Source organism: Lissotriton vulgaris, chromosome 2_2 (assembly GCF_964263255.1).
Source record: "Lissotriton vulgaris chromosome 2_2, aLisVul1.2, whole genome shotgun sequence".
In the NCBI taxonomy this organism is placed as follows: domain Eukaryota; kingdom Metazoa; phylum Chordata; class Amphibia; order Caudata; family Salamandridae; genus Lissotriton; species Lissotriton vulgaris.
The window spans coordinates 135,000,410-135,015,822 of NC_141688.1; positions in this window are offsets into that span (position 1 = coordinate 135,000,410).

Here is a 15,413-nt window from a genome sequence, read left to right on the forward strand (position 1 = left end):
AAAAAATCTTGAAATTCTTCACTTGGCTTCACAAACCATAGCACACACATCAAGTGCAATGATTATGATATCACATCTTGATAACGATAAACAAGAGGACTTTACGTCATATCTTTAATTTTCAACACATACACAAAGAGATCATACTGTATCCGTAGTTGAGTCATTGATATTGGTAATGGTAAGATAACGTCATGTTACTTGTAAGACCATTCATGACATTTGTGAAGTCCTCCGCATCGTCATGGTTGAGGTCAGGAGCATTGTATTTGCAGTGTGAGTTATGTTTTTCATTACAGGTGTACGAGCTTTGTTTATTAGAGTTAATAACTTGATAATTTCAGAGGTTTTCGTTTTACATCACTTAGCTGTTTTTCAATCGTGTTTTGTAAGTCAATAGACACACACACACACACTCTCTCTCTTAACTAGTACTGTTGTGGTTAGGAATTAAAATTGAAAAACGCATAACAAATTCTCAAGTTATGTTTAGCTACGTGCTACTACTACAAACTATAGTTCTCACACCAAATGCAATACTCATGACAGATACAATTACACATTTCATAAAAAATCTTTTTATATTTATGAAATATTGATAGAAATCTTCACAAGGCATCATTTCAGAGCCCTTTGTCAGAGAGACGAGCCCAGATATGTGTAGGACTTTAGCATCATAGTTCTGATGTTGGTCCCCACACTGACTGCAACTTTTAGCCTCTCTCCATAAGATAACGTTTCTTGATCTGCAGACCGGCCTTGGAACCAGGTAACGTTTCAGATGTGATAATAGTGTGTTAATATGGTGTTAATTATTACATAAAAATTAAAAATTAAATATTGAAAATGTTAAGAAATCAGTTGCAAAAAATGAATACAAATTTAAATAAACCCCTGCTTTGGAACGTGAAAGCAAACCCAGAGAAGAGTAGAGGAAATCTCTTATTTTATCCCTATTCCAATTCCAGCAATTAATTTAGAGGAATAACAGTCGCAGTGGTTGCTTGCTAATAACTTTATCATTTTTAGACATCTTCTTTGATATATGTCCAAATGGAAATGTGTTTACTTTGGCATTGTGTGTGGTCGGTTATGAGTTATGAAGCAGAAGCCCTTAACCCTCAGCCTGCTGTTCATAACATCCAGGAGAGATGTCCAGCATCAAGCCCTGGCTAAGCTAACAGTTAGGGAAACATAGCTTTAGGAGAACCTGAAGCCTCTTATCTTCAATAGCACTTGGCACATTTGGACCAAGAAGTGCAATTTGTGATGTTTGCTGTAAAGGTAATTATATTGAAGAAAGTAGCAAACATTTGTTACCAAAATCCTCCTAAATCTGTGCATATAAAACATGTGCACGTGATCAGCATTGTTTTCCCCAAACCTGGGGCATTCTAAAGTGTGCTGGATTAATTGTGCAACGTTTAGATGCCTATGATAAGTCTGATGGATTGGTACAATTAGATGTTGACCATCTGGTAGATGCAGTCTCAGTCAAAGCCAAAACAGAACTCCAAAGATCGCTGTCAAATTCCCCCACTGTGTTAGCACACATTTGTGCAATTGTTTAATGTGTTGCAGCATTAAGATATGATCTGCATTTCCACTTACTGTTGTGTAGCACGTGAATTTTGAGATTTTTAATGCCTATTGTATATCCCACCAGGCATTGGGTAACTTCTGGAACGATTTTTTTGAAAAGCATGGGGTTGTTATGCTTAGAAAGATAAGATCTGGGAGTAATGGGGTGCATGATATCCAGCAAGTATTGAAATTATAAACTATTGCACTTCTTGGGGAGAAGTGGGCGAAATTTGTCTGATTTGCTTTTACGTAATTATGCACATTTTCAGAATAATATGCCAAATTGCATATAAATACATGAAAAGCAAATCCGGCATCATGCGTGAAATGCATCCTTGTGCCAATTTAAAAGAGTAGTATGAAAAACACAAGTGCCACAATCAACAGTTGCACATGCGCTGGCCATTTGAACTGTTCCCTAATTCTCACAGTAAAATATTGGTGTGATGGCACATCATTTCATAATGTGCTGTAATGGCATTATTTCGGGAATTTCATGTAAGAAGCAAACGGCGAAATTCTTAAAATTTCGTGAATTATACAAGTGTGATATTAATGTTACCTGGACCTACTAAAAATGAATTGAGTGTAAACTGGCCACCCCATCATTTTTTCTGGAGGTACTAATCCTATCTCATCTAATTTGTGTGTTAATTTACTCTGGGTGAATGTAGACACTTTATTATCCAAAAGAAATCTAGTCTCAATTTTTTTTAACTCTTCACAACAGAAATAGTGAGGTCCTGAGAAAAGTAATTTTCGGGAGGATAATCATTTTGATGCAATTGACCCACCCACTCATTGACAAAAGCAGATTTTAGTTTCGGTCTATACATTGTGTTAATTCAATTTAAAGAGTCTTCAAGCTTCAATGCAATTATTACACCTAAATATTTAAAGTTTTCCATCTGAAAATGAGCCCTATAGTCTCCTGATCAATGTGCCATGGCTTGATCTGAGATTTAATGATTCTTTTCCATATAGCTTGATGATACACCACATTTCTCTACTATGGCTATTAGTTCTAACACAGGGTCAGAGTCTTGTCACAGTACCAAAAGGTCATTTACATCTAACTCAACCTTATGCTTGTGGTGCAGAATGACACATTCTTTTATGCCAGAATTTCTATGGAGAATGGTTGCAAAGGTTCAATGAATAGGCTAAAAAGTACTGGAGTAAAAGGGCACCCTTGCCTGGTGCCACACGTAATCAAAATTGGTTGCTTACAAGATCTATTTAGAATATTCTGATCCCTAAGAAGCCTGATATAGACCTTTTGCAAACTGGACCAGAAAATCTTAATATATCATGGTATCACACAAATATGACCAACAGAGGTGGATTATCTGTGTCCCCTCAGACTTCTATTAGAGACATTGACGTAACAGATGCATAATCGATGTAGGAACAGCATTCAGAAATACTCTTATGACAGTTTGACCATGAATATATCCTTATTGGTCAGCATATATCAGATACCTTAAAGAGACTTGTATTTTTTTGTGAGTTTTTTTAGGATAAAGTTTATGATCGGTATTTAGCAAAGATATCAGATGGTAGGATAAATATTTACGGCCTGGTTGACAAACGTTCTCCGCACTTGTGGCGGAGGCCCCACAGTTGTGAAGGAGTCACCACACTCAGGGCAGAATCTCCACAATGAGAATTCTCAAAGCAGAGTTTCCACCCCGATTGTGGAGACTCCCCCACAACAGTGGGGCCTCCCCCACGAGCGCAGAGGCCCTTTGTGAATCAGGCACTGAGTTAGATCGTATTTGTCTGAAAATGCTTTTCAGAGTTACTAACGGAAGCCTATCTGATTCAATTGTTTTTCCATTCTTAAAATATCCATTATATTACCTTGGTTTTTGTAACTGGTTTCAGCGAATGTATGACAGTACAACGCATTCATTTACAATGGGTGCAGAACACGGGTGCAGAATACCGCAGTCCATCTGGCTCTTAACAAACCAGCACGAACTTCCTCCCTCCCTCTTTTGCACCTTTTGCACTGGCTTCCCGTAAGGAAGCGTGCCATCTTCAAGTTACCCTGAATGGTCTTTAAGTCCCTGCACGGTCTTGGCCCTGCCTATCTGACTAATAAAATTGAACGCTACCAACCTGGGCAACAACTTAGATCCAGTAATCACATCCTGCTCTGTGGCAGCAGAATAAGGAAAGTTAAAATGGCTGGTCGTGCATTCTCTTATCTGGCCCCCAAACATTGGAATGAGCTCCCTGAACCTCTCTGTGCCAGCCCAAATTTTGCACAATTTAAAAAGTTGCTCAAGACCTAGATATTCTAACGAACTGAACATCTTACCCCAGTTCCATTTGCCTTCTTCCTCGGGCGCCGAGAGATCACCTTGGGGATGATTTGTGCGCCTTACAAATGAGGGTAATAATAATAATAATAATCATAATAACGCATGCCTTTACAGCGCTGTTTTTACATCGCAACATCCTTTACAACGCATACATTTACATCGCATACCACTAAGACGATTTTTTTAAAACTGCACTTTCAACGCATTCCATTACATCGCATTATACATTTATAATGCATACCATTACAACGCATACCATTACATTGCATTTAAGGTAAGTTTTGGATAGTGTAGGGGTACAAATTCCTAATCTAACTCCAGGGGGTGGAACAGTAGGGTAAGTGTTGGATTGTGTAGGGGTAAAAATTCCTATTCTAACTCCAAGGGGTGCAACAGTAGGGTAAGTGTTGGATAGTGTAGGGGTACTATGTGTTGTAATGGTATGCGTTATAATGACATGCAATGTAAAGGATGTTGCAATGTAATGCCTGCCTTGTAAATGTAGTGCTATGTAATGGTTGCGTTGTAAAGGTTGTTTCCTGTTTCAGCCCCTTTGCAATACTCGGTGGTGATGCTGTTTCATAAGAAAATAACAGGAGGAGGGAGGGAGAGGAGGAAGTGGATTCTGTCTCCCTAGCAATTTATTTAAACAAAAAGGAATCCACTCTGGTAGTGGTGGTGATCCCTACAATGTTGGGGAGCACACAGTGTTGTTTTAAATACCCCTCACACACCAACAGGCCCCTTGGTGTCATGCTTCATCATCGGGGTCTTCGCACCCCTCTACGGGATGCACTACGTAGGAGCACTGAAGGTGGACTATGTGTTGATGTGTGTGAAGGAAATAAGTGTGAGTGGTGAGGTGATGGAAAGTGATGGTTAAAAGATACCTGGCTCGTAGGAGAAAAAATAATATTTTTTTTTTATTAAGCCCTCGGCTGGTATCGTTAAAAAAGTGCAGGGTGAGGTTGTTAGTTACTAGTTAGGGTACGTCAACCTCAAAAGTGCGTCGACATGTTTCGGAGTGTAAAAACTCCTTCTTCAGGACGAGGATATGCACGGTTATCCTCACATTACTCACATGAAAATGTAGATGTCAAAGTGTGCTCTACAAAAATTGGAAAGGTGAAATGTACCTAATCGTGTTTATAATGAATGAAGTCTGTTGCGCCCAATTGGCGTTATTAGTACAGAACTTATGGACAAAGGCTAACTGGCCTCATGAGCCAAAGCGTAGTATTGGAGGTACTTGTCTTCCTGCTCAATGTAGCAACGGTTACTGCAAAGCCTGGTAGGCTGTCTTCCCCTCAACGCGGCTCCGTCTAACGATACCAGCCGAGGGCTTAATACATTTTTTTTATTATTTTTTCTCCTACGAGCCAGGTATCTTTTAACCATCACTTTCCATCACCTCACCACTCACACTTATTTCCTTCACACACATCAACACATAGTCCACCTTCAGTGCTCCTACGTAGTCGTGAGTCGTAGCACGCCGCATCCCGTAGAGGGGTGCGAAGACCCCGATGATGACGCATGACACCAAGGGGCCTGTTGGTGTGTGAGGGGTATTTAAAACAACACTGTGTGCTCCCCACCATTGTAGGGATCACCACCACTACCAGAGTGGATGCTGTTTCATATGCACTTGCGTAACAATACTTGAGGAGGCTCCCTGCAAGGTACATGGAGGAGCCCCCACTCCAGATTTAATCTACAGGTTGGAGGCCCCGCGCACCTCTGGGGCGGTGTGGGCCTGTGTAACCCACTGTTCATATGGATATGATTTACAAAGGATTCAACAATCTGTTTTTCTGATTAGTTGGCTTCAGAATATAAGGACACATATATATATGTAAGGCCTGCATTATATGTGATGAGGTGAAAAACTCTACTCCTTCATGATGAATAGGAGTTACTTGGTCTTTAGTTTTCGGCTGCTGAGTCACCATCTTCTATACCTTTTCATTAAACTCACAAAATCCTTCGTTCTGCTGGATGATCTTAGAATAGAGAGAGATTGCTGTCTTGCTATCTTTCTTAATAATTCATTCAAGTAGCTTGCTCTTGCTTCTCTTTCTGCTAGAAAACTGCATTGTATTCACGCTCTAATAGGCCTTTTGTGAGTCAAATACCATAGGAATTGTTCATGAAAATGAGTAACTAGCTTTCTTTGAGAGAGCAGGTTATTACATTCATGGGGCTTTTATGTAGCTTATTTGGATCCAACCTCATTTTTTAGATGCTTCTGTGTGAGTATGTGAACTTTCCTTTATTTGAATCAATTGAATTACATAAATGTGTGTAACGTCCTTTAACCTGCATATCACATAGTTTTATTTAAAACAGTGAATGTGAAGGACTTCTGGAACACCAATTATTCTGATATTATTCCTTCTTGAGAATGTCTCCAATTGCTTAACACTAAACTTAAGTACTTAAGTCCTCTTTTTATATCATGTATAACAGCTTCATTAGTTTAAAACCTGATATCTTTCACCTGAGCTGTGAATTGGGTCATTAAAGTTTTGATATAGAACAGTTGCTACTCTTGCTGTTGGAAAGGTAAACTCAAATCAATAAGCTAAGCGATCAAGGGTTGCTGAGCTGATTTTTTTTTTTTTTTTTTTTGTATGTTCTTATATAGCGCTCAATCACCTGGGGAGGTATCTCAGCGCTTGCCTTGGGAACCCATCCTGGCTTTTCCCTGTGAGATAGCCCCTACAGGGCATCCCCAAGGTGAAAGCCAGGCATCCCGCCGCAGAGGGGCCGTTGTGGAGATTAAGCAAGCTTAATGCCCAGAGTTGCGTAGTGTGAACCCATGATTAGGTCAGGCCCCGAAGCGAGAATTATCGAGTCCGTGGACATTTGAGCTCAAGACCCTGCCGCGTCGTCATACCTTCTGGTATGCCATTGTAAACCTAAAATCCACTGAAATGTTGAATTTATTCTTAGCAATATAATCTATACCTCGCACAACAGTAAACAAAGAAACCATAACTTGCAGTCCAAATGAAATCCTCATGACCTCTGCCTTGATATGGCTGATGCAATTACCAATGTTGTAACTAATCAAACAGATTAGATCACATATCACAATACCCAAAACCCTACGACAGAGAGGACTTCAAACTTATGATGGTCAAATGTATAATGATTGCAGGAAAGTGCCTTTTTTTGTATGGTTAGACCTCACCTTTGCCAGATGTGATTTTGGGCCGCTGTTAACCAGATCCCCAGTGGCAGATCTCTTTCCCAAAACACTACCATGATTGGCAAAATTTCAGCTACCTCTGAAGAACCAAATATTTACAATACTCCTTCTCAGGGGTCTTACCAATAAGTAGTCCATTCAAGAGTGGCAAAGAAATCAACACAGAATCTGAAATATGAAAAGACATCTTTATTATCATTAATTGTGAGGCTCCGTCGCCCAGCCACGCTTAAAGCAACTGGATGAGAGAGTCTGCCTGCATGGCCTTCGCACAGGCCTTTTATACAGAATATTTCGCCTTAAGCACACATTCCTGCTTTGAAGTGCATTATGTTAGAAATTCCCAGGACGTGCATACAAAGCATCACTTTCAAAATAAGTCCAGGCTAAAAAAGGATTGCACACATGCTTGGTTTCCTGTTCCATCAGGCCGGACAAACCCACCATAAAACCCTTCAACCCAGATCGATGAGCATGTTGTAAAGGAAAGGCAGCAGCAGATGGGACGGAGATAGAAGCCGTGGGAATGGTGCTATAAAAGGTCGGACATGTCCTGCTCTTTGAACTTTATTGCGCCAGCTGCTGAACAAGGAACTGGCTTGGGAGGTTAGCCTCAAGCAACAGGGTCAGCTGTCGTCAGGTCATGTAGAAGTCAGCACAAACCCATGCTAAGGTTATGTCCTTTAAATGCTTACTCTGCCATGGGAGAGAGCCTACTGTAAGGGCAACGAAATAACATGGCTGCTATTTACAAGATGAAACCCAAGTGTTCAATGCAAAACCTTCAAATGCACAGTGAATCCATTGGTGTAACATGACGAAAATACTCATGAATAACGCATTCATTATTTGCGGTTCACTGATACCAAATTCATAACGGAATCATGACATTTAAAACACAGGTTCAGAATGCCAAGAACCTCAGAGCATCCTTTTGCCCTTACATAGGCAATAACCTATACATGGCTATACTCATCACTAGCTGGTGTTGATGTAAATACTGTACAAAAGGAATTATCAGTAAACTCTGACCTAACCAGTTCATGTTCAGGTAAAATATGAAACTCATGTGAAGAAAAAGAAAGAGTATGTTGGGAAGTTGGTGCAGACGTCAATAGTGTAGGGGGAAACATACCAAAATATAGTAGCCAATAAAATACATTAAAGTATTAAAATAGATAGAGCTATACTGCACTTAGAGAACAATATTCTGTAATGTCTGTTTTTCATCTCCTGCTTTTTATCGTCATTCCTCAATACAATCTCCATTTTCTAATGTCGCTCACGCAATCTTGGTAGAGTACATCAGCTGTGATTATTAGCAGGTCATAGGGACACTGCAGGTCCTGCAGGCCTACTGCCACTACTCAGGTCACAAACTGAACCATTTGTACTCCTACGTGACCCTGCAACTGGCAAATGGTAACCAATCAAAAATTTAACAAAAAACCATAATACAATTCAGCAAGGGAAAAAGAACAACAAAAGATCAAATGCGTAATACTTGCACAGTCCTAAGCAGACAGCAAATCATAGAATTTTCTAATAACGTTTTATATTGCTTCCTACGCATTTCAGTAATTCATTATATGTTTAAGTGAAACAATGGTGTTCCGAATCAATGCTCTCAGATGAAAAAGGGATACTCTTCCACAGAGAGTGGACTTTATTCTGCTTTTACTAAACAGAAATACTTTAAAACAATGCCAGCAAAGCAGCAAAAATTATTTTCCAAACTTCAAGTCTATATAAGCTCACAAAAAATACCCAAAGTCCATCAGATCCGCTTCCAATTTTTTCTTCGCGTTGGGCCTCTTCAAGTCAGGCCTTTCATGAGGAGACAATACTGTTTAGTTGGAGTGCCGCTCGGGGAAAACACTCACAGCTCACTCGAAAGTCTGTGTTTCAAAACAATGCACCAGTGTCTCTTCTTGTGGCAGACACTACAAATGATGTGCTGTTTATTGATCAAGGGCACAAAGCATCTCGTGCAGATCCAAGCACTATTTAAAAACGACCAGCAAAATCAGCAGCGTTTTTAGGCTCCAACACTCATCATTTAGTGTCAGAGGACGCTCAAGCTGCTCTCTCCTGGGCACCAGAATGTAGTGCCTTTTTCTAAACGTGGATGCTCGGGTGCACTGCCGTTCCACTGGTGCAAAGCAAAAGTGTGAATGTGGCCAAAACTCGGGCCAATGGCTCAAGGGAATGTACACTGACAGAGGTTTCCAGCACATAACAGGTACAGAGCCCAAACAACAAATAAATGGATCAGCTCCTCCTCTCTTCTGCAACGCCTTTCGCAAATCAACTGCCTTGCTTTGGAGGTACCACTGATGTCGCGCTGATGATCGTTTATCCAGCTTTCGCGACTTCCTTGTTTGCAAGAAGTGTAGAGCCAGGACATCTGTTCATCTTAGAGCGGTCACTGATGGGGTGTGAGCTTAGTGTTGATCACAGGTCTGCAGGGAATCACTCTTCCTTTAACTCTGGAAGATCTTAGCAGGACCTGTTAATGATGCAGGATATGTAACACAATTGTTAGTTTCCTTCAAATCAAGCACAAAAAGCAGTTCATGTGTTTTAACAAAAGGACTGGCAAGCAGGTGACCTACAATCTGAAAGGGAGTGACAATGTGCCATGAGCATAAAATACAAGAGCAAAGGCAAAAGGGCAAAACAGTATCTTTAGAATCTTCAGGTATGTTCTTTTCATTATTCTCTGTCATCTATAGCTGCACAGGATTTCTATCAAAATGAATTTCCTCACACAGTGGCATTATCTAATGGGGTAAATACATGTGTTCCCTCAATGACTAAGCCTAGGTGTTCCTAAATTCCTTATCTAGAATATCTCGAATAGAAAGATAACATCATTCACATTATCAAAGACATGAAGAAAAATTCCTTTAAAAATGTGCATTAAGTGCACTATGCAAAACAAAAGGCTAATGATCAAATGTGAAGACAAAGAACAAACACTAGAAAGTCCTGGTATTTGCATGTTTAGAACACATCTAATCCCACCAAAAATTAAAGCAGCAGGAACACAAGAGAACTGAAAAATTAAAAATAGACATTGGAACCAGCCTATCACTACCTTGACAGTCAGTCTGAAAAAAAAAACATTTTACATAACATGGGGGGAAAAAAAACATTTTACATAACATGGGGGTCCCTAATACATAACTACGGTCTAGAAGTGTACACATAAACAATACACCCATAATGATAAATGGGCTGACTGGTGAAAGGAATATGGGAAAAGGGGAAATGGAATTAGGACACAACTAAAATGCCTAATAACTAAGCATAATGCAACATTGGTCAGGGGCGAAACAACAAAAGAAAAATCTATAGGAAGAACAAGAGTGTGCTTGGGTGCCTCAGGCATGTAACACAGCACCAAGAGAACGGGGAATACACAAAAGACCAAAGTTACACAAATTTTCTCTCTTCAGGGAGAGGAAAAATGAAACCTGGCTTGCTTTCAAGGGACAAAGCCATATGCTATTTGGGAAACAAAACATGATTAAATAACGCCATATAAAAATTAGGTCACCGTGAGTCACAGATCTATAATTCTATCCTTAGGTCCAATCAAGGATACATAACAATTTAGGGCTGCCTATTCCTTTAAGGGAATGTGCAGTACGTAACATCAGGTGATACACTTTGAACCTGTTATATTTGTTTAGTTATTTATTTTCAATACAGCCAAATGTATAGCCAAAGGTAGGCATGCACTGGTAAAAGTGCTGCCATCCTTCCTCACAGTATGCAAACCATATCTGTGAAATTTATCATTATACCAAATTCATCCAATACAGGAGAACTTGTGATGGTAACAACATGAACAAACATACAAAAATGCAGCACCATGGCATGTGTATTTTATGCACTTTAAACCTGCAGTCAAAAACCCAATATTTGGGCCTGTCTAAATTGTCGGGTCCAAACTCCATACAAACTCTACACCCAGCGTTTGACATTTGAGCACAACGCAGTTGTAGATCAATTGTCAAAATATAATATGTCATGACAGCTGTAAATACCTCAAACAGAAACATGTACATTTTTTCTCTGTTAAAGAAATGACGCAAAAACACATCTTTTGTCAACTAGCCAAACTCACGCGTCTTCTCTTCTTTAGAACAATCCATGAAAAATCTGTTGGCAAAAACAGAAAAATACACAACACAAAAACATTGTACCATACACAAAAAATAACTGTTAATTACTTAACTGTTAATGAGCAAATCTGTATTGAACGTAAGCCTGTAACCTATAACCTTCAACATTGTGTGAAAAAGGCTGCATGTTATTTTTATCTAACACTGGATGCATCATTTCTTTTTTCTGTAAAATAAACGCAGCTAGCAAACATTATTTCCCTTAACCTGGAAACACAATGTAGCATTTAATCATGATGTTTAAAGAAACCTCTTTTCATTTCCCTGTTTAAATCAAGGTCCTTCATGTTACCACGTGAAACCAGAAACCTCACTTTTAGCAGCCCGTGCAGAGAGGTCATTCTGCATTCCTTGGAAACAAAGGCCTAATTAAAAGGCTGTAAATGGCAACACATGAGGGGCCTTCTCCATAATTTATGGGGAAACACTTAAAAGAGAACATCTCAGCGAGCGCGCTGAGCCAGCTGTTGCAAATTCTCCCAGCCCCCAGCTTCTGCCACAGTGGAGCTGACAAAGCCAGTAGGCTGGATCTAATCAACAATAATCCAAGCTATTTAAAAAAATAATTTCTCTTTTTAGGCTCTAAAATTATCACAATTCCCATATTATTAGACTACATTCACTGTCAATTTGTCTCAAAAGCTAAAGACACACAGACCAATTTTTGTAGAGTAATTACTTGTTGCAATCCTATGGCACACACTTCATCAGTGTTAAATAAGCAAACTGTCCGTAGGCCTACTTTGAATGTAGAACCTCCAACCCTGATATTAAAACAAGCCTGTGTACTGGCACATTAACTTACTGAAGCACAAGAAAGAACAACCTTATGTCAAAACCTAAATGCATGCATTCGCTTAAGGCTGAGACACTTTAAGGAAAGCAAAAATGCAGTTTAAACAGTGAATTTACTCAAAATCGACTTTCTGATTCTGGGCATTACAAAATGAATATTTTACAATTTTCTTGCAGAATATGGATCACTAGAAAGTCTATTACATAATCCAAGAGTCAGGTATCTGAAAATAATAATTTATACGTTATAAAAATGAGCTTGCTTGCGCCTATGGCAAGCGAATTTATACAAATGAATTCTTGTCATTTAAGTGATGCAACATAACGCAAATCACATTTTAATGCTAAGAGGTCATAGCATGAGTGTCAAGCTTTATGAATATTAGAAAACGATTTTGGTAGCACTAATTTTTATGAATTATTTTTCCATAATTAATAATTTTTGTCTTCTAATAAAACCCAATTATTTCTGTTTGTGATTGTTTTTACATATAAGAGCCCGCTACATCCCTTGCCTCTTATTGAGATGCATTAACTCACAAACCTGAGTGCATATGCCTAATTTAAAAAGCGTCATATTCTGCGTCACTTTTTGGGGCCTCTGTCATGTAAAAGGGCCGTCATGCAAAATTCCACCCGTGTTGAACTACAAAAATTGCTGGCTGAAGAAACAGTCCTATGCAAATATACTGCAGCTAAAACGTTTTGCCTGTGAACATTTAATACAGTACATGTAAGTAAAAACGCTGTAAATGTATTTATTTCTGCAAAAAAAAACATGTAACTTCGTTTTTGGCTGGGGCCTTATCTAAATCCATTAAATGTGAACCACACACATTTTGAGCACATTCAGACATAAACAGAAAGTGTTGAAAACAGTTAGGACACACAATACAGCGCTCTCCAACCATTTCTTGTAAATCGCGTCGTCGCAATGTACAACAAAACTCACAAACAAAATAGACATGTAAACACACATTTTAACCACGCATTCAAACATACATTAAAACCCACAAATAAACACTCAGGACAAAAACAGGACAGTCCGGACCATACGTAGCTGTAAGTCATATTTACAAGAAACACTGCTCAACAGTGTAAAAACCAAAAATACACTCAATTCACTAGCTGCAGCTGGCAGAACACCAAAAATCGTTCTGCATATCCATTCATAAAATTATACAGAGTAAAGCATCCTTATTATGTATTATTACATATTTTAATTCCCTGCAGATACAAAATCACCAAGGAAGAAATATGTTTGTAAATCTAACCTATTTAGATAAACCGGCTAATTCAAACGTATACAAAGTTGGCCAATACAAAGCTTCAAATTCGCTAAGATCAGGCATCTTATAGCTCACTAATCCAGCATCAAACTTCAAGGGTTACGGGATTTACCAAGTCCCTGCAAAGAACAAATACCCTCGGTTTTTGGCGTCTGCAGGCGTCAAATAATACAACAACAACAAAAACGCTAGCAAAGTGTCACCGACAAAAACACTAGCAAAGCGTCAACAACAAAAACACTCGCAAAGGTGCATACGACAAAAGCACCAGCAAAGTGTCAACTACTAAGGACTCTGGGAGCGACCCACTTAAATACTTATCACAGCTGTATCAAAGAAATAGATGTCCAAATTCTAACTGCCAATTTCTAACTGCACTAACAGTCTCTTTAAAAAAAACTTGCGCCAAAAAGGGTTGCTCAGTCAGGAGTGACATCTTTTGGAGAGTTTTAAATCAGAAAAATCAAAAATATGCCAGGCCGCAAAGACAGAGAATCCCCCAGAACCTCCGTGCACAGAGTACCTCTTTTAGAAGATTCCTGTCTTGCCTTCCCCAGCATAATTCTTTTCTCTGAAAAATCTCTCCTCCAGGTTTTCACTTCCATGATGAGCCCCCGAGTTGGTTGCGCCAACTGAAGAACCAAATATTTACAATACTCCTTCTCAGGGGTCTTACCAATAAGTAGTCCATTCAAGAGTGGCAAAGAAATCAACACAGAATCTGAAATATGAAAAGACATCTTTATTATCATTAATTGTGAGGCTCCGTCGCCCAGCCACGCTTAAAGCAACTGGATGAGAGAGTCTGCCTGCATGGCCTTCGCACAGGCCTTTTATACAGAATATTTCGCCTTAAGCACACATTCCTGCTTTGAAGTGCATTATGTTAGAAATTCCCAGGACGTGCATACAAAGCATCACTTTCAAAATAAGTCCAGGCTAAAAAAGGATTGCACACATGCTTGGTTTCCTGTTCCATCAGGCCGGACAAACCCACCATAAAACCCTTCAACCCAGATCGATGAGCATGTTGTAAAGGAAAGGCAGCAGCAGATGGGACGGAGATAGAAGCCGTGGGAATGGTGCTATAAAAGGTCGGACATGTCCTGCTCTTTGAACTTTATTGCGCCAGCTGCTGAACAAGGAACTGGCTTGGGAGGTTAGCCTCAAGCAACAGGGTCAGCTGTCGTCAGGTCATGTAGAAGTCAGCACAAACCCATGCTAAGGTTATGTCCTTTAAATGCTTACTCTGCCATGGGAGAGAGCCTACTGTAAGGGCAACGAAATAACATGGCTGCTATTTACAAGATGAAACCCAAGTGTTCAATGCAAAACCTTCAAATGCACAGTGAATCCATTGGTGTAACATGACGAAAATACTCATGAATAACGCATTCATTATTTGCGGTTCACTGATACCAAATTCATAACGGAATCATGACATCTAAAACACAGGTTCAGAATGCCAAGAACCTCACCTCTTTAAGTCCCTAGTAAGTGGTACACCTGGTACCTAGGGCATGGGTACTGAAGAGGGTCCTTTGGGGCTGCAGCACTGGTTGTACAACCCCAGGTACCCCTCACCAAGGCTATGCATTCTGCCATTGCATACTGCATGTCTTGGTGCAGGAAAATCCAAATAGTTTACATGGCAAATAGCCCTCTGTGCCTTGCCTCCCATGAACTGTATAAGGTATAGGTAAGTCACCCTACTGCAGGCTTTTAATCCTAAGGCAGGATAAACTATATCCTATGTCTGGGTATGTCAGCATCAGCAGATATACCCCTACACTGTCCATCATGTCCTGAATGGACATACGTGAATACATGCTCTGGGACAATGTAACACATTTCCCTGAGATTTACAACTGCCTTTTAAGCTATTCTTTATAAGGCACTCTCTGTTCATAATTTTTAATGCTTCATAACTTTAATCACTTCTCCTCTGCTGAGAACTGTGAATGGAGACTATTGTATCTGAGTTTTTCCTATTAATTAAATTGGGGAT